Here is a 19,555-nt window from a genome sequence, read left to right on the forward strand (position 1 = left end):
TGCTATCGGATCGACACATTGTATATCGTGATTCGTCACTCCACACTATGTTTTCCCAGTGTTCAATCGTCCAGTGTTTACGCTCCTTACACCACGCGAGGCGTCGTCTGGCATTTGCCGGCGTTGTGTGTGGCTTATGAGCTGCTGCTCGACCATGAAATCCAAGTTTTCTCACGTCCCACCTAACTGTCATGGTACTTGCAGTGGATCCTGATGCAGTTTGTCTGTGCCATGGTCTGGATAGATGACTGACTTTTACACATTACGACCCTCTTCAACTGTTGGCGGTCTCTGACGTGGTCGGCCTGTACGCTTTTGTATTGTACGTGTCCCTTCACGCTTCCAATTCACTATCACAACGGAAATAGTGGACCTAGGTATGTTTAGGAGTGCGGAAATCTCGCGTGCAGACGTACCACACAAGTGACACCAGATTACCTGACCGCGTTGTAAGTGACATCCGCGGAGCAACCCATTCTGTTCTCTCACGATGCCTAATGGCTCTTGAGGTCACTGATGTGGAGTACTTGGCAGTAGGTGGCAACACAATGCACCTAATATTAAAACGTATGTTTTGGGGGTGTCCGGATACTTTTGATCACATAGTGTATGTCCACATGGAAACACTCTACTGGCAGAGGTCGGAGCCTACGTCTTGCTGCTTCCCATGAACGACGAACTGCTTCAAGCGGAGTACACTCTTAGTTCTGCCAAACGGATGGAAATTGGAGGGTGCGACATCCGGAATGCAGGGTGGATGAGGAAGAGCAGTCTAACAGAGACGTCCAGTTGTGCAGCGAGGCATTTGACTTATCAGTGGATCACCTCGAATTGGGTTGTCCGCACGTTCCAACATTGCAGGCATCACATCTATGGCGGGCAGGCGTCACGTGGGAGAGTGTACGTTCTTCCAAAGATGACAGACATAGTCAAACGGCTCCCCAAGCCATTCTTGACTGTCAAGTCTCCGTAGAAATTCTACAATCGCCGAAGAATATCTACGATTCTCCGATTTTCCACCAAAAGAAACGCCATTATGCAGCTTACGTATGGCAGCGTCACCTACCGGAATTTATTGAAACTATAGGGACTAAAGCGCGAATATTCCATGATGTCCCCCAACGAATTCCCATTATTACAACGTGAACTGGTCGGGGAAAAATGCGTAGAGTTGATTATTTAACGTCCCTGTTAGAATACTGAACATTTGAATGATAATTCTCTATGGATACCAACACGTGGATAGCGTGAAGCACAACGAAATATTTTCTCTAAAATACCTAATAAACTAGCATTTGCAGTAGAGTGAACCCACTGCGAATTACCCATTCTTTCAAACGAGATATCTCTCTGTACAATCATATTAAATCGTGCACCACTATCAGTCACGCATCGTGGAAACTTTCAAGTAAAAATCTCTGTGCAGCAAATCTGACATCCAACTTCCTCCCACTGCCATGACAAAAACTCTCTCTCTCTCTCTCTCTCTCTCTCTCTCTCTCTCTCTCTCTCTCTCTCTCTCTCTCTCTCTCTCTGAGAACGGGGTGTCGTGGGTTCGAGTCCCGGTGGGATCAGCGATTTTCACCTGCCTCGATATGACTGGGTGTTTGTGTTGTCCTCATCGTTTCACCATCATTCATGCAGTGGTGAGACTGGACTGTGCAAAGATTGTGGATTTTTACCGTCGCTAAGAATACGTAGCAATCACAGTCATATGTTCTTCATGAAAATTGCTAAAAAATGATAAACAATGAAAATAAACCTAAAAATTTGCCAAACAAAGTGACATTTCCCAAGATATATACACATACTCTATAACCATTTGTCGTAATATGGGCACCTTTCAATGTGTCGGAATTCGCGAACTGGAATGTCATGGAATACCGAGACAGTTGTTAGCGTACGACGATAGTCCTAGTGTTGTTGGAGGGAACGTCACAACTACCTTGTGAATATGGAATCAATGTGTACAAAATAGCTATGCATTACGCCATTTAGGATCTCAGAAGCGCCACGCGACCAGCACACAAGAGATATCGTTTTTCTGGGACACGCAGCATCTAGGACAACTTCACGCACTTTGAGTTAGCAAACTGTCTTTTTTGTGGCCAGACGCGAAGCCACACGAATAGTGTGAAGACGGTTTAGAGAATAAAATGACTGTAAGCGTGGCGACCGTACTTGCGACTTCCCAACTGTGGTATACACCACTTCTAACAAACACCGAACAACGCGCTCCAATACGCGGCCGCCAAATACATCGCTGGCCGCACTTCTCTGGGCGGACCGCTGTTTACATTGCTGGCCGTCTTCACACGCACGCTCCCTTACGCGGCCGAGAAATACATCGCTGGCCGCACTTCTCCAGGCGGCTCGAGGGTACCATCGCTGGCGGTGGTCTCGCGGTTCTAGGCGCGCAGTTCGGAACCGCGCGACTGCTACGGTCGCAGGTTCGAATCCTGCCTCGGGCATGGATGTGTGTGATATCCTTATGTTAGTTAGGTTTAAGTAGTTCTAAGTTCTAGGTGAGTGATGACCACAGATGTTAAGTCCCACAGTGCTCAGAGCCATTTGAACTTCAGCGCCCAGTCTGACCGGAAGAGTTCTTTCCTTTGTGAAAACACTAATTGTCTTCTGCCTCTTCAGTCTTAATAACGATCCACATTTAACAAAGAGTTGCTCTTATTTTACTGTGACAGTGATATCTAAATTTATTGCGTCGTTACGAAAAAAAATTTGCCAGGTACGAGTAGGACTCGTGTTCTGAGGATCAGGTGCAATCTAACTTAGGTATGTAGATTCTTCATGCAGCCTGGAAAACGAGGATCTCGACGTTTTATCCTTCTTATCGATATCGATACTCTCAAAATATCGGCCACGGGAACTCCAAGGTCATATCAAAAAATCTTCAGTAATTCCTGAGAGAGGCCTGGACATAGAAGAAATGGAGCAGGGCCCTTCATCTTATTTGTCTAGAGAGAGAGGATTTAATAAAGTATTTTTATTTGGCTATTTAACATAAATGTTACTTATATTTTGTTTTTCTATTGACTAATATTTATCTGTTGTGGTTTTGACAGAATACAAACGCAATGTAAGTTCTAATGGGAAAAATATATTTTTATGTGATGTAATTACAATGTAACAGTTTTAAAATTTTTGCTTCACTTGTGCTCTGAAACCCTGCTTCTTGTGGAATTCATGATTCTATGCCGCCGGAAAGTACACTATAGGTTTTGAAGAGTGAGATTGCGAAGGTCAAAATATGTAAAATACGTAGCCCTATATTTTAATGCACTGAATTATAAGCTTCAATGTTCTACACCACCAAGGGACCGTAGACCGTAGTCGTTCCTGAAAAAAAGTTTTCTTAACAGTCGGACATAGACAAAACGGACATCAGAGCTGTCCTACACGGACCTTGTTTGTACCAAATGAGATACGGAAACATAAAAAAGAGAAGGGGAGGGTAGAGTACGAGATGTAGATCATGATGGGAGATAGTAAGGTACTGGAAGATCGGTCTGAATCCCGATTATCTTCTTAGAAGAATGTTGAGACGAGTAGGTAGTACTTCACGCCTCAGCCATGCTGTCCTAGTGTCTCAGCAGAATGGTTTTCGCTCGATATAAACTACAGACGTCGGACGTATTTCATCAGCCTACTGCCAACTGACAGTCAACATTTCGCCCGATGAGTTCGGCTTTGAAGTCGATAATGCCCTATGACACAGCGCACACTAATCCAATGGTTTGCTGCATGTGCTGTCATCAGTACGATTGATCTTCTACAGGGCAATACGGATCTTGCAGTGGGGAGTATCTGGAACACTCCTGACCGTAAGACCTACAAGTGTTCGCCGTCGAAGAGTGTGATCGGTATGAGCATGAGATCTACACACGTCAACAAAAGTTTAGCGTAATCCCTTATTTGGAAATTCATATCCACAGGTGCCTAGCTCCTGCAGCTCTTATTTATAGCAGACACAGAAACGTATTTCGTTGTACGACTGCCATAGTAAATTAGAGACACGGTGGTTTGAATTTTTATGTATTGTTCAAGGAGACGAAAAGGGCGAACAAGCAGCTCGAGTACCTGAGTGTGTGTGTGTGTGTGTGGGGGGGGGGGGGGGGCGGGGGGGGGGGGGAGGGATATGTAAAAAGGCCGAAGTAAGATAGGAAGTGTCACGGTATCGCTCCACCAATATATCAGTATGTACTTCAAAGTTACTAATATGAACGGTACGATTCATTTCACGCTAAGGAGAGTAGAGTGAAAAGAAAAATAACATGATTGGAGGTTGTGTATCAAGGAAGTCCCTATTTTTTCTTTGATCCAAAAGTTAAGAAAATGCCAACGAAATGACAGACATGACAAATATTTCACTGACTGTAATATTTATTATTCAATGAACTCTAGACTGCCTCCACGTTTCAGAAGTCTAAATAATCTTCTCGTACAGCGCGAGAAGTGCAGGAATGAAGTCAATGACGTTCAGGATTATAACCGATCAGGATATGGTGCCATGCGTACACCAGCGCCGTGGCCAGCTACGCTAAGTTCCTCGGTAGAGGATATAGGGAGCAAACAGCCAGACAGAGTTGGTACCACAGGTCCTTGACTGGATTTAAGCCCGTGGAGTCTAGTGGCGAGGTTGCTCTACAAACAACGCAAGTACACTGTGACTTGTGTTGTGGGGGAATATGGCCTTGATTCTAGGAAAAGGGGAGAAAGACTAATTGAGTTCTGCGATACAGGGTGTTACAAAAAGGTACGGCCAAACTTTCAGGAAACATTCCTCACACACAAATAAAGGAAAGATGTTATGTGTACATGTGTCCGGAAACGCTTAATTTCCATGTTAGAGCTCATTTTAGTTTAGATGCTCAATGGAGCACGTTATCTTGATTTCATACGGGATACTCTACCTGTGCTGCTAGAACATGTGCATTTACAAGTACGACACAACATGTAGTTCATGCAGTATGGAGCTCCTGCACATTTCAGTCGAAGTGTTCTTACGCTTCTCAACAACAGTTTTGGATTGGTAAAGGCGGACCAATTCCATGGCCTCCACGCTCTCCTGACCTCAACCCTCTTGACTTTCATTTATGGAGGCATTTGAAAGCTCTTCTCTCCGTGCTCGTATTGTGGACGGCTGTGATACAATACGCCATTCTCCAGGGCTGCATCAGCGCATGAGGGATTCCATGCGAAGGATGGTGGATGCATGTATCCTCGCTAACGGAGGACATTTTGAAGATTTCCTGTAACAAAGTGTTTGTAGTCACGCTGGTACGTTCTGTTACTGTGTGTTTCCATTCCACGATTAATGTGATTTGAAGAGAGGTAATAATATGAGCTCTAACATGGAAAGTAAGCGTTTCCGGACACATGTTCACAAAACATATTTTCTTTCTTTCTGTGTGAGGAATGTTTCCTGAAAGTTTGGCCGTACCTTTTTGTAACACCCTGTATATTTTAGCTAGTAATAGCTAATACTCTGCTCAATAATCACAAGAGGAAGAGATATATTTTGAAAGGGCCGGGAGATACGGCAAGATTTCAGTTAGATTACGTAATGGTTGCGCAGAGATTCCAAAATCAGAAACTAGTTTATAAGGCTTACAGAAGGTACAGGCTCAGATATCGGTTTAGTAATGATGAAGAGTAGGCTGTAGTTTAAGAGATTAGTCAGGAAGTATCAGCCGCAAAGAAATGGGATACTGCAGTAATAATGAAAGAGGAGTTAGACTTCAAGTTCTCTGAGGGTATAGATACTGCGATAAGGAATTGCTAAGTAAGCAGTGCCGTTGTAGTCGAATGGATATCTCTAAAAAGGACAGTCAAGAAGTTGAAGAGAAAAAGATAAGTACAGTAACGGTAACTGTGAAGAAACATCGGGTAACCAGAAATACATCAGCTGATGAAGAAGGAAGTGCAAAAATGTTCATGAAAATTTAGGAATACAGGATAAAGGTCGCTAACGAAAAAAATAAATAGTAAGTGCAGGAAAGCTAAGACAAAATGTCTGCATGTAAAATGTGAGAAATCGAAAAAGAAGTGCTTGTGAGAAAGACTAACTCAGCATTTAGAGAAGTCAAACTAATACTCGGTCAAATTGAAGTGAAGGATAGTTACGTTAAGGGTGGAATGGGGATTCCTCTGTTGACGGTAGAGGAGTGTGTGGATTGCTGGAAAGGGAACTTTGATGGCGTGTATATTTGTTTGAAGTGATAGAAATAGAAACAGAAGTCGTTGTAGGAGAGGTATGGGATCAAGTATTATAGTCACGATTTAAAAGAGCTTTGGAAGAAATCAGATCAAATAAGACAGAATTGATAGATAACATTCCATAAGTTTTTCTGAAACCATTGTGGGAGGCGGCAACACAATTACTGTGCACATTGGTGGATAAAAGAATGAGGTTGATGATATACCATCTGCCTTCGGAAAAATTTCACCTATACAATTATGAAGACTACAAAACCAGATAACTGGGAGAATTATCGCTCAGTCCGCTTAACAGATCATGCATCCACGTCGCTGACAACAATAACATACAGAAGAATGGGAAAGAAAATTGAGGAAGTGTTAGCTGATGATCAGTTTGATTCTGGGAAAGATATAGTCACCAAAGAGGCAGTTCTGACGTTGCGGCTGATAATGGAAGCAAGACTAACGAAAAATTGAGACTCGCTCATAGGATTTGTCGACCTGGAAAAAGCGTTGGACATTGGCAAATGGTGGAAGACGTTCCAAAGTCTGAGTAAAGCAGGGGCAAGCTATAGGGAGCGAGAGGTAATATAAAATAAGTGCAATAACCAAGGCGCATTGGGTGGAAGACAGGGACATAGCCTTTAGCCCCTATTGTTCAGTCTATACATCGAAGAGGTAATGTAGGAAGGAAAGGTTCAAGAGTGGAATTAAAATTAATGGTCAAAGGGTATCATTAATAATATTAATTGATAATGTTGCTATCCTCAATGAAAGTGAAGAAGAATCACATGATCTGCTGAATGGCATGAACAGTGTAATAAGTACAGAGTATCGATTGAGAGTAAATCGGAGAAAGACAAAAGTAATGAGAAATAGCAGAAATGAGAACAGCAGGAAACTTAACAGCAGGATTGACAAACATGAAGTAGATGAAATTAAGGACGTCTGCTGACTAGCTAGCAAAATAGCCAATGACGGGCAGAGAAAAGAGGATGTCCAAGTGAGACCAGCACTGAAAAAATTGGGTTCCTGGCCAGGAGAAGTCTAGTAGCATCGAACATAGTCTTTAAACTGAGGAAGAAATTTCTGAAAAAGTACGTTTAGAGCACAGCATTGTATGGTATTAAACGTGGACTGTGGAAAAATCGGAAAAGAACGGGATCGAAGTATTTGAGATGCTGTGCTACAGAAGAACGTTGAAAACTTTTTCCACTGATAAGGTAAGAAATGAGGTGGTCCTGCTCAGAATCAGTGAGGAAATGAATGTATGACAAATGCAGATATGAAAAGGGGCCACGCTGGTTGTACATCTTTTAACACATCAGGGAATAATTCCTGTGGTAGTAGAGGGAGCTGTTGAGGGTAAAAACTGTAGAGAAACACATATTTTAATACATCGAGCAAACAATTGAAGATGTAGGTTGAAGTGGTACTCTGAAACGAAGAGGTCGCTGCTAAAGAGGAGTTCATGGCGGCCTGCATTAAAGCAGTCAGAAGAGTGATGACTCAAAAGATGGATGTATTCACCCTACCGTTTTCGGCGAGAAGTTACCATCTTCAGTCCAACTTAATCCACTAAAAAATCTTCGTACAGATATGTAACAAATATACTTGGACACTTGAATATCATGTATTCATCTAAAATTAAGCAATCAATTTACTTAATATAGTATCGTCAGTCTATGTGAGAGGCTGCGATTCCGGTACTTCGAGGGATGTTTCCTCGGTGGCACGAGTGGTATTGGGTGCACATAGCCTCGTGAGGCCAATTAAGGAGCTTCTCAATCGAATAGTAGTGGTTACAAGATCAAGAAATGCGACATCGACCGGGAGAGCGTTCTACTGACCATATGCCCCTCCAAAACGCTTTACATGACACCATTGGTAGAGGATGACACGGTGATCAGTCGGGCCTACTTTGCCCGACTAGGGCAAGAACGCGGAACGCTGAACATCCTATCGTCATATGGCAAAATAGTTTTTATATCTTCAAGAAAACTTAAGTCATCTAAGCTAAGATCTTCTCAAGGCTTTAAAAGAGATCTTTTAGAGATATGCGGTGCTTGATAATATGACAGAACAGAGAATTCAGATGGCTGAGAGCGCCATTAGCTGAGGATCGAAAGAAAGACCTGCCATTTGACATCAAGATACACAGCCTTTACGTCAAAGCCGACAAAAAGAAAATGTAAATGCTGAAAATTAAATTAGATTTGTTGTAAAGACTCACTCCGTACAGGCTTAGTTCAATAAGAAAATAAACTTTTTTTGTATCTTTCATTCTCCAGAAAAATATGTTACGTGGACTGCATGGGTGGTGAGAGGGAGAGTATGAAATACAGGTACGAGACACTGTTAACAAATTACACTAGTGTTGTGAATGGATGGAGAGTGCAGTATCCGCGGGGCACAGGGCTCTACGCGGCACAGGTGAGTCAAATGGGTTGCCTGAGTCACAGGCGTAAGCCGACAAGGCAATACTGTAGTTTCTGTCAAGAGCACACAAGGCGACACTATTTTGCAATACCTGTCACATGTGCGAGATTATGCCGTTGCTCAGTATCTTTCCGCCCGCCGCATATTTGCGCATCTGCAAGTCCCAACGACAGCAGAGCGAAGTGGAGAGTCCACTGGAATTCAACCGGAGATTCAGAGAGCCTAGATTTGGTGCCGACTTCCAGAGAGTTTGTATGCCTAACGCTAGTGGACAAGAAGCTACAGCCTGTCTCAACCACCAAATCATTACTAAGCCATTGGACCTACAGCTTTTTGGAAGTCTCAACTAAGCCGATTCGGACTTCGATACGAAGTGATAACTGGTCAAATACAGTGCTTAACCTCGGTGCTCTTCAAACGAAAGTACTGTGTATGCTTTATTCAGTAGTAAATGTAGTGAGCTGTTTCTCAGCTGTAGTTGTGTTAGGCAGCTCTGTAGAATTAGAAAAAAAAATGTAAGTGTGTTCAATACAGAAGAGATTAGGCGATACCGCAGGTTAGAGGATATCGGGAAAGTGCATAAGGGCATCAATCTCAAAGGTGTAGGAACAGCACAGGAATCCGGTAGAAATAGCAAAAGTCAGTACTGAACCTGTTAAGTTTTGGCTTTATTGGAGAAAAACCACAGCTCCAAGCGCTAATAGAAAGCGTGAAATCCCAGGCTCTGAAGGCTGGTTAAAGCTCGAGATGAGTTCACCAGAACAGTTCACATAGTAGTTAATTACGTATGTTTAGGACAGATGTGCCTTGAATTCAAAGAAATAGTACACCATCGCAGACACTCCTGTCTGTGGTGAAGCGTCAAGGGTAACCGCAGCCATGGTCTTCGAACTGATAGTCCATGCTGCTGCAAACGTCGTCGAACTGTTCGTGCAGATGGTTGTTGTCTTGCAAACGTCCCCATCTGTGGACTCAGGGAGCGAGACGTGGCTGCACGATCCGTTACAGCCATGCGAATAAGATGCCTCTCATCTCGACTGCTAGTGATACGAAGCCGTTGGGATCTAGCACAGCGTTACGTATTACCCTCCTGAACCCATAGATTCCATATTGTCATGGGATCTCGACCAGCGCGAGCAACAATGTCGCGATACGATAAACCGCAATTGCGATAGGCTACAATCCGACTTCTATCAAACTCGGAAACGTGATGGTACGCATTTCTCCTCCTTGCACGAGGCATCACAACATCGTTTCACCAGGTAACGCCTGTCAACTGCTGTTTTGTGTATGAGAAATGGGTTGGAAACTTTCTTCATGTCAGCACGTTGTAGGTGTCGCCACCGGTGCCAACCTTGTGCGAATACTCTGAAAAGCTAATCATTTGCATATCGCAGCATCGTCTTCCTGTCGGTTAAATTTCGCGTCTGTAGCACGTAATGTTAGTGGTGTAGCAATTTCAATGACCAGTAGTGTAGATATAGGTGTTCAGTATTTTCGCCTATCGTTAGAGAGTGGAACGACAGAGAAGTACCGTGTAAGTGGTTCGAAAAATTCTCTTGCAGACAATTAAACGTAGTGATGTAGCTGTAGATGTGGGTTATGTGAGAACACAGCAGACGGAAGGATGTGGAGGGGCTACCTGCAGATAAAGTGACAGGAGAGTGGCAATCCACGTGGAGACAGCGCAGTAGCAGCATGAACTACCGTCCCGGGGCCCGTTCGCGGCAAGGACCCCCGCTGAATGCTGAATGCACAATGCTGAGCGTAAACCTGGCACGGCGCCAGAACCGCGTCGTCACACCGCGTGACTGCCTGCCTGCCTGCGTGGCCTGTGGAAGGCCCAGGGGGTCGGCTCCCCTGCTGACGACGCACCGCCACTATCTGCGCTCCGCACCGCTCCTAAACTCCCACCAGACGGAAATACAGCACTTTCTGCCAGACTTACTCGTTCTTCACCAGCCGGGTCTGGACGAAATACTCCGAACAGCCTGGTGCAGTGTGTTTAAGACTTGAAGGATATTTCTTTTATGCGATGGATGTGAACCATGTGATTGAAAGTCACTAGACGATTATTAGTGGACACTAATGTGGTTTGTGTCTACCCTAAGCCTTTATGCCTGCTTGAACTCCAGTGGAGAAATTTTAGATGACTTGTTGTCCCACCTGAGGTACGAGCCCTTCCTCCGGTATGTGTGTGTGCGTTCCTCTTAGCATAAGTTACTTGTTGTTGTTGTTGTTGTTGTGGTCTTCAGTCCTGAGACTTGTTTGATGCAGCTCTCCATGCTCCTCTACCCTGTGCAAGCTGCTTCATCTCCCAGTACGTTCTGCAGCCTACATCCTTCTGAATCTGCTTGTTATATTCATCTCTTGGTCTCCGTCTACGGTTTTTACCTTCCACGCTGCCCTCTAATACTAAACTGGTGATCCCTTGATGGCTCAGAACATGTCTTACCAACTGATCCCTTCTCGTAGTCAAGTTGTGCAACAATCTCCTCTTCTTCCCAACTCTATTCAGTACCTCCTCATTAGTTATGTGATCTACCCATCTAATCTTCAGCATTTTTCTGTAGCATCACATTTGGAAAGCTTTTATTCTCTTCTTATCCAAACTATTTATCGTCCATGTTTCACTTCCATACATGGCTACACTCCATACAAATAGTTCCAGAAACGACTTCCTGACACTTAAATCTACACTCGATATTAACAAATGTCTCTTCTTCAGAAACGTTTTCCTTGCCATTGCCAGTCTATATTTTATATCCTCTCTACTTTGATTATCATCAGTTATTTTGCTCCCCAAATAGCAAAACTTTGCTACTGTAAGTGTCTCATTTCCTAATCTAATTCCCATAGCATCACCCGATTTAATTCGACTCCATTCCATTATCCCCGTTTTACTTTCGTTGATGTTCATCTTTTATCCTGCTTTCAAGACACTGTCCATTCCGTTCAACTGCTCTTCCAATCCTTCGCTGTCTCTGACAGAATTACAATGTTATCGGCGAACCTCAAAGTTATTATTTCTTTTCCATGGATTTTAATACCTACTCCGAATTTTTCGTCTGTTTCCTTTACTTCTTGCTCAATATACAGATTGAATAACATCGGGGAGATGCTACGACCCTGTCTCACTCCCTTCCCAACCACTGCTTCCCTTTCATGCCCTCGACTCTTATAACTGCCATCTGGTTTCTGTACAAATTGCAAAACGCCTTTCGCTCCCTGTATTTTACCCCTGCCACCTTCAGAACTTGAAAGAGAGTATTTCAGTCAACATTGTCAAAAGCTTCCTTTGAGTCTACAAATGCAAGTAATGTAGGTTTTCTCTTTCTTAATCTAGCTTCTAAGATAAGCCGTAGGGCCAGTATTGCCTCACGTCTTACTTTAAGTCAGTGTAAGTAATTTTTAGGTCTTGGGACATATGACCTCAGCAATTTGGTCTCTTAGGAATTCACACACACACACACACACACACACACACACACACACACACACACACACACACACACACACACACACACATTGTAGAACAATCATAGCTCATTCATCCTCAATAGCTGTAACAAGGGAAGGTACTGATGTTGAACTCAGGGGTCTGTCTCACGTATGTAGCATCTCCGTGCCTTCGACAGTAACCACTCAACATTTGACTGTGTTCACGCCCCTTATATAACCTACGAGACTGGTAACAACGCTAATACGCACAACACAAGTGGGCTCTGGTGGCTGTGGTACCTGCCACAGTGAATTGTAAGTCTTAATCATTTACATGCATGCAGATGGTGCTCATCTGTGAGAAGTTAAAATCTGACAACACGTTCTGTGTGCGCATCTGTTGTACTGTCAAGCCGTAAGATGCTTTGTTCGTTTGTACGGATATAGTTCCTGTGATTTGTTATCGAAATTCTCGCTGTTCATGAGAATGTGTTAACCTGGATATCAGTAGACAGTTCTCCAAACAGTAATTGATTATTCACAAATGAACAGGTGATAAATAACATCATTATTGCACCCATAAAATGTAAGAACGGAAATATATTTATAGTCAAAATGAGCACTTTTCTTTTGTTGTGCAACCTCTCCTTCGCTGTGACTGTGGGTCAGAGGCTACGTACATTCATAAATATATAGAAACTAGTCTACCACCTGACCTGAAATATACCATTGGTATTAAAATTTGCAGAATTGTTCAGTAGAAACTTTCTCTCGTGGCTGTTCAAATACAAAGCATGCAATGACTTGTGTCTAACAGTGTTATCGCTGCACACGGTACCCTTCTTGTTGCTTATTGTGGACTAGGCAGTGGCTGGTACGTAACCTGACGTATCCATGTGACGGTCTATTTCGAGACAAGCCACCAACAGTGATGCTAGACCTACGTTGGACGTGTCTTCTAATTTCGGTCCATTGGTGTGGCCAGCGATGCTTGTGATGCTTGAGTAGAGTATTCCCTTGTTACTAGCCGAAATTTATTGCAGAAACCAATTAAACTTTCTCTACTTTCAGTCCATGCATCAGCCCAGATTCTCCCGTAACCCTTCCTTCTACTGCTTCCCACACATCCGCATCGCAGTCCTCCATGGCTATTAGATTTTCATCTCCCTTTGCGCACTGTATTACCCTTCCAATATCCTCATATACGTTCTCTATATCTTTAGCTTGCGACGTCGGCATGAATACCTAGTGTTGGTGTAGGTTTGTTATCAATTATGGTGAGAACAACCCTATCACTGAACTGTTCACAGTAACTCACTCTCTACCCCAGCCCCCTATTTGTAACGAATCTTACTCCCATTACACCGTTTTCTGCTGCTGTTGGTGTTAATCTGTATTCATCTGGCCAGAAATCCTCGTCTTCTTTCTATTTCATTTCACTGAGCCCCACTACATCTAGATTCAGACTTTGCATTTCCATTTCAGATTTTCTGATTTCCACACGACCTTGAAACCTCTAACATTCGACGCCCCTCCTTGTAGAACGTTATCCTTTCCTTGGTTATTTAATCTTTCTGACGTAAGTAACTTCGCACTTGGCAGTCCCCTGTCAGAAATGCGAATAAATGACTATTTCGATATCTTTAGCCAGTGGAGAGATCATCATGACTCTTTTTAATTACAGGCCACATGTTCTGTGGATACACAGTACGTGTCTTTAACGAAGTAATTTTAATTGCCTTCTGCATTCTCATACCGTTGATCACTGCTGATTCTTCCACCTCTAGGGTCACTTTCCCACCTAACGGGCTAGACAGTGCCCTGATCCTCTGTCTGCTCCTCCACCCGCTTTGTCAAGGCCGTCGGCAGACTGGGGCGACTTAGTATCCTGGAAATCTTCGGCCGTCATTGCTCATGGTTTTTATTCGTAACGTAAGTGGTGGCGGCGTTCAAACCCGGAACCGAAGACGTTTTGAGTAGCAATCGAAAACGCTACCCCTTGTCAACGCATGCATACCACCTTGTCTTAAATTAATTTAGAGGAGATTATACTAAATAACTGTAAGATAGACCACAATAAAGAAAACAGTCCGTTTAGTGAGACGTTGGCACTAGTATGACGCCAAAGTTTGTATCAACGATTTTTAAAGTCATTCTTATGGTGGCTTATGCCGATACACGTGAAGATATATTGCTAAAATTAAGCATCAAGATGAAAATATGCATTAACAGCTGCAGTGTCCCACGGCACAATAAGACTTCTGAAACAGTGTCCATTCAGTGCCAGGTGATATCCATGCGTGTAACCCTGAGGCATTCCCTAAATAAACGACGAATGTACGAGTGAGCGATCGATCAGACCTCATTACTACGCACAATACAGCTGCCAAAGAAATGGCCAATAAAACCAAGAGCGCAGTATAATCCAACCACTCACCGGCCAGTTTAAAAGCCAGTAATGTGGTCTGTTCGCTCATTCACAGGTATTTCTGTAGCACGTTTCTGGTCTGCTGGCGTGTAACGTTCAACTACGTAGTGAATAATTTCATAATTAACAGGTCTTACCTACGCTCTTTCTCTTCGCTGAGTGGTTGGTAGTTCCTAGATTTATGATTATCTTTTGCAATAGCTCATTTACTCATTACATCTTACTTTAGAATTATAATATTGTGCCCGGTTTCCTGGCTGTTCCTATGCACTAGAACAAAATGTTACTTAAGAAATCGGGGCTGTGATAAGACAACGGACTCGCTTTCGACATATTTAGGTTTAGTTCATCTCCTCGAAGACTTCATCGGCATACACCACACCCTTCGACTTGCAAATCTTCATCCAGTTAGCACAAGAGAGGCTCGTTTATCAAATTCCTGTATGTTCTTGTACAATTGATCCCTGTGGGTACACTTTGCTAATTCTTGTATTACTTTTTGTGTGCTGACTGACCATTCCACAACTCTACCCATATTGTAATCTATGAGGCCTTCAATATAGACGCTGGGATTTCCTGTAGGTCATGCATCTAGACAAACAAAGTAGGCCACCACAAATTATAAAATGCACCCATAATGTTAATTGATATTGCTATTGCATACTATTTTGTACGTGCCTACTGTTTCTGTCACCTGGTTAAATACATCTTCATTTCATTTCCGTTTTCTGGAACAAAACTGACAGTGATTAAGTCCTTGAAGCCTTCTGTGCGAGTGTAACCTATCACAGAGGAACCTTGCCTGAACCTTTGCAAGTGTGTAAGTAAACAGGTTGGTCTCTAGCTTTTGCGATTAGTCAGATTTAACCTCGGGCTCTTTATTATACGACATTTTACTAATTTCCAGCTAGAAGGCATCCTACCCATTGCTAAGGAATCACTTAGTATTATGGTTAGAAATGGAACAGTTTCTACTTCATTTGTTTCGGAACTTCAGCATGAATGTTATTGGTCCTTGAACTTTCGCGTTTATCAGTTTATAACTAGGGCTACATCCTCTTCAGCGAACGGTGTGATTATTAAAAAAATACTGTAAGTACTATTTATCGAATGTCTAAACTGCCTGTGGTGTTGTTTGTCTTCCATATTTTCGTCCGGGAGGAGCCTCCCAGGCAGGTAACTGTCTCCACCTAGGTATAACTGAGCCATCTTCTGTTTTCTCTCACAATTTTTTATCCGGTTTACCCCATAAATTGTTCTGTGGCAGGTATCTCAGCTTTCCAACGGACCTGTGTCTTTGATTAAGCAATTCTTGTATAGAATCTTAAGAATTCTGTAATATGCCAGTCGGGCTGCGTTGATGGCTGCAGTGATAGACCTCTGATAGCCTTTCTAGCTCTCCTTGTGCGATTTTTAACGTCCATCAGCTCGGGTGACTACGGACTTCCCTTATAGACCTGTTTCCCTTTTCAGGGATGCATTCGAGTTGGGCATTTTGTATTTGATCTTGTAACGCTCGAGCCCCTTAGCTCTATATTGCCGGATATTATATTGACACCAGATACCATTTCGCGTAGCCTGTTTCAATTTGCATTTTTTAAAGTTAAATATTTCTATGGTAAATAAATATTGATCGGTATTATTTCTTCGTTAGTCGTTAATGTAATTATACTGTGATCGCTGCTGGGGAATCCAATATCGACTGTGGACTCAGATATTTTATTTACAGCATTTCTGTTTGTTAATGTAGCGTCTGCGTTAGTAGCTACGCCTGCCTGTTGTGGTACCCCTCAGGTTGCTACAGACGATTATCTATTGACAAGTCATGTTCTTGAATAATGTCTAAAACATTCGGTCCTCTATCATCAGCGTGTCTGTTAAACCATAGGACACTTTCTACAATTGTATCTGCTGCAAGCGTTAAATTTTTACCATGAGCGTAGTTTCCCGCTTCCCTGGTGTTTTTCACCATAAGGGTTTATGTGATCAAAGTACTGTGCATATATGTTTGTGAGGTTAAATTCACTGTTCTTCTATCAAAATACTTGCTACGCTATTCTGAGGTTTTGTTGACCGTCGTGCCTTTGTTTGTAAGTACAATAACTGGTTTTGCAAACTGCACATCCTAAGACTTGGCTTTTGTGCCGCTGCATATGTTTGTTTCCCGTTTTACAGATCAGCTCCCATTTCCTCTGCCCCTATCTAAGTTAAGTCATTACAAAAACATTTCTCATTCATTGATCTGCAGAATTTTGAAGCACATTATTGGAAATGTGTTGGAATGTGATACCGTGTGTGGAGGTGGGATTCGTGGCTCGAATTCAGTTCTCGTACACGGTCTCTATACACGTGGTGTAGATTCATAGTTTGTGAAATTTTTGTGAAGACTTTACACAGCAAGTCACTTAAACGTTTAAGACCTCTGCGCAAATTATTTGCCTTCCGTATTAACATATCGTCTGCCTCGGTTGTGGAGAAGGTGATTGGTTTCCCTTTTAATGCCGTATTCTTGTTATGTATCGGATGGCCATGTGTATGACTCGTTCGTCCTCTAGTTTATTCAGCTTTGCGTTTAAGTCGATTTGTTCATAAATTTGTGCCACATCTACAATATGTAAATGCTGTCTACGTCTGTAATTGTGGGTCTGATCTCTTTATTTTGTATATTTGACAACTTCATTTCTTCCTTTTTCATTTCTTTGTGAAGCACACCCCATTGCTGGGCGTTACACTCTCTGCTTGAGGAACCGACTCTATAGTGCATGTGGTTTGGTGGTTTCTGTATTGTTACCGTGTTTAATTCCTCACTTTAGAACTTCACTGCTTTTTTTTGTCACATATACTAGTATCATAATTTTACTGCTGTGGATGTATTTTCTATGTTATTTTTTGTCGTTATTTTCTGGAGTTTCCGAAGGTATGCTTTCGGTTATGTGCTCAGATCAGATTTCTTCGTGGTCCTTGCGTAATTGAATTGTCACTGTAGTTTGACAGATTTAAGGAACTGTCACAGATTTTAAGAAAACGATTATTCGTAGAGGAAGTAAATTTAACGCTATCCATTTCGTTACTCGAAAGTATGCCTAGCGCGTCACTGATTCCTAAGTATTGTACGTGGAAAATTTCGTTTGCATCGCGCGTCATACAAAGTCTGATTTGGCTGGAATGATTAGACAAAATCTCCGAAACCACATACTGGGTTTTAAGGCGTACGAATGGGCAAATATATTCAGATCCCATTTTAATAAAGATGAAGGGAATGTGATTAAAAAACTATTTGGAAAGAAATGGGACGCTGAAGTACCGAGGAATGACGAGGCAGGTTTCATATCTGTAAGACTAGATGGTGTGGTAGTAAATACCACAACAGATATTTCAGGTTAAGAGGAATGATCATCTCTAAAAATGACACATACGTTGGTAAGGCAAACATACGTATAAGGAACGTAGCTGCACGGAAACCTAATGTACGAAAAGGAGTAATGAAACTGATCGTAGAAAAAAAAATATTGAAGTGTTGAGAAAGAAGAGAGAATACAGAAATGCAAGTCATCTACGAATGAAATCGACAGGTGTGCAGGGGGACCAATCTGGAATGGGTGCGCGGAAAATCTGAGTAAATCGAAAAAGAAATGACCGTCGGAAGAACTGACTTGGTACACAGAAAAGTCAAAACAAATTTCGATGAAACACTTTTAAATAAAAAGGAGTCAGAAGAAAGATAAAAAGAGTACACTGACGGCCTTCACGAGGCTGAGGAACTGTCTGATGACGTGATGAAGTGGGAATCAATTTGGTTGACATGGGAAATCCAATATTAGATTCCGAGTTTGATAGGTCTATTGAAAGCTTGCTACCAAATAATGCGGAACAACATTCTTTCAGAGTTACTACAGCCCTTAGGGGGAGTGACAATCAAGCTACTATTCATGACGGTTTTTTAGGATGTATGAGTCTGCAGAGCTCATATTGAGATAAATACCTCGTGAATAGAAGTTACTGCAAAGAATATTATACAGAAGAATGTTAAAGGAAAGTAGGTTTTAGATCGTGTTGGATGTAGGAAAGGTGAAGGCACCAAAGAAGCAGTTTTGATGCAGCGCACGATAATGAAGGCAGAACTCTTTCATTGGATTTGCCGACCCAGGAAAAGACTCAGATAGCGTAAAGTTGTGCAAGACTTTCGAAATTCTCAGGAAAATAGGTGCAAATTATAGAATATGGCTGGTAATACTCAGTATGTACACGAACCAAGACAGAGTATATGAGAATAGAAGGCGAAGAATGAAGTGCTTGGCTTAGATATGCTTTCGTACTTCGCCACTTGTGTCCCGTCTAGATATCGGACGATCAGTGACGCAATTAAGAGCTAAATTTAGGTGTTTGATTAAAATTTAGGGTGAATGGATATCGATGATAAAAATGGCTGATGAAACTGCTCTCCTAATGAGTGAAAAGACATTACAGAATATGATGAATGGAATTAACTGCCTACCGATCACATAATATGGCTCGAGAGTCAAGTAAGGAAAGACGAAAGTAATGAGGAGTAGCAGAAATGAGATTTGGGAGAAGCTTACCATCAATTGTGGACCACAAACCAATTAGGTGAAGGAATCCTGCTATATTGATAGCATAAAATAGATTTTGAACCAAGCAAATATTCATTTATGTAATCTGATTGTATTACGGGTGTCATACATACAGTATATTTTTCTACATTTTAGTTATCTAAGAAATAACTATAATTATAATGTTACAAATACACCCTTCGCCAGAAGTACTGAGCACGCTAGATAATTGTGAGGGTTGTAAAAATAAGAAAATTAAATAAATTGAAACAAATTGTTCTTGAGTACACCACCCTTTTACAATTTTCACCACTTACGTCTTGTTACTCAAGGTGCAGGCAGTCTTTTATTTTGCGTTTCAATAAACCCCAAAAATCCTCTATGAGGTTCAGGTCCGGTGATTAAGCAGGGCAGTCCAGTAGCTCGATGTTAGATTTCCGAAGCCAAGTGCAGTTGAATA

The sequence above is a fragment of the Schistocerca gregaria genome, chromosome 6, assembly GCF_023897955.1.
Source record: "Schistocerca gregaria isolate iqSchGreg1 chromosome 6, iqSchGreg1.2, whole genome shotgun sequence".
In the NCBI taxonomy this organism is placed as follows: Eukaryota; Metazoa; Arthropoda; class Insecta; order Orthoptera; family Acrididae; genus Schistocerca; species Schistocerca gregaria.